The following is a 2,089-nucleotide window of genomic DNA, read 5'->3' as shown; positions in this document are numbered from 1 at the left end:
TACGCTATCGTACGAAGTGGCGGGTGCGATCTGGGAAGTATACGTGGGCGACGTAACTGCCGCCACTACTCTGCAGCTGTGTCAGTACGGAATGCCCGCTACTTGGTGTGGCTTGCGCGAAGTTCTTAGCGCCCCCATGGTCGAATTCTCCGCGGTCAGACTCGAAAGGCGAGAGGGGGTAGTGATAAGAATTTCCCGTCTGCCGCCAGCAATTCGCATCCCCGCGGTTCTGCTCTCGGGGGCAGTAGCCCAGCACTCCCGGAGATGTAGAGGGGGCGTCACCCCAACGTGGCAAGGCGCAAATGCACGTGCTGCGCCACGAGCGTGTCCGAAGCCGACGGACCGCCGGTCACGGTGGAAACCGGACGTACGTCACGTCCTGAAGCCGAACGTTCGTCAGTCGAAGCCGAACGTGGGCGTCAGGTGAAGCGGTACGTCATCGTCCGAAAGCGACGTGTTGTCCGGGTTGAAGCGACCAACGTGTCATGTCTTTAACGGCGTGCGAGTTCAGTCTGAAGCTGAGCTTACGTGAAACGCTGAGCACCCCCGACGTAGAATCTCGCTGCAGTGTTCTGTGCTTGAATCGTGACCTGCTCTGACCGTATAAGACTACCGTCTCCCAGAGCACCAGGCAGCTTATAGAGCTTCAGTTCAGCAGCTCGGTTCGTTCAGTTCAGAACGTTGAGTTCAGTTCAGTTCAACCGGCAGCGCTCTATGTGAACCGGCCAGACATCACAGGGAGCGAATCCTTTCGGAAGAGGAAGCACAACGCAAGATACAGCACTAGCGAATCAGCGGATCTCTGCAGGACTTAAGGGCGCCTCTCTACAGAGGACTGTTTGTAAGCCTTGCGCCCTAGTTGATCTTGTTCGCTCATACTCGGGCCTTACGCCTGCGCTAGAATATGTACCGTTGTTATGCCTCACTTCTGTCGGTTGACCAGAGCGGAAATATAAAGCCCGACCTTTATTCCCGCGAGCCTAAACATTTTCATTTTCTGAGGGTTGTGTTGTTTGGTTTCTTCTGCGACGTTGCGTCAATCCAGTTGGATCGAACAGTGGGAGAGCTCCCACGTACGGGAAACGAACGTTATCGATAGTATATATATACATGAATATATATATATATACACACACACATGAATACATATTTATTTATTTATTTATTTATATCTATAGAAGTGAAAACACACCTACACCCATGTAGATATGAAACATTAATGTTAATGAGATAATTAGAATAAAGGTGTTAATTTGGTGGGGATCGGCAAGCTTTGCCCGAGAATTAGCTCTCTTCATCGATGCTATAAGAAGGGATAACGGTAAATATCAAGGCTTTCATAACATGACGAGAGATGAATAAATTCTCACAGTTCTGATTAAAATTTTAACCATCCTCTTTTCTTTTCAAAGCTCGCACAAAAACAAAATTGCGAGCTTTAGAGAACGTATATAATATTTCTTCCTCGGCTTGACAAACAGCAGAATGGAAACCAGATTTGATGATTGAAATATAATACACAATGGCAATGATGGCCCGGGTTACCCATGATAATATTGGTAGAAAAGAAAAAAACCGAGTGAAAAAAAAATCACAAACTACATGTAAACGCAGGTAAGGAATACGATTACGTATAGGTAGTTGCGCTCTTAATATTGTTCTCTCGCCAAAGCTTGACCTCAAAACGGAGTTAATGCGATCTTACGAGATCCTCATTATCACTCTCATTTTCACTTTTATATTTGCTAATAAAATTGTCTATTATCTGTGCGTTGTCTACTTCTGAATATTTAGTATTTATGCTATTAATATATATAAGTTATGTTATAGATATAAATAATAACTATCAATATAATTATAATAGTATATAATATAATATTAATATTAATATATATTAACTATAAATATAGATATATCTAACTATTATAATAGATATTAATTATATATGTGTGTGTGTGTGTGTGTGTGTGTGTGTGTGTGTGTGTGCGCGCGCGCGTGTGTGTGTATATATATATACAGGTCACATACGGCCAAACGTTAAAAATTATTATAACTAATGTTAGTATAGGATTGCGTTAACACTTGTGCT

The sequence above is a fragment of the Priapulus caudatus genome, unplaced genomic scaffold (genome assembly GCF_000485595.1).
Source record: "Priapulus caudatus unplaced genomic scaffold, Priapulus_caudatus-5.0.1 Scaffold139, whole genome shotgun sequence".
Classification (NCBI taxonomy): Eukaryota; Metazoa; Priapulida; class Priapulimorpha; order Priapulimorphida; family Priapulidae; genus Priapulus; species Priapulus caudatus.
Note: the sequence above shows the minus strand (reverse complement) of the source record.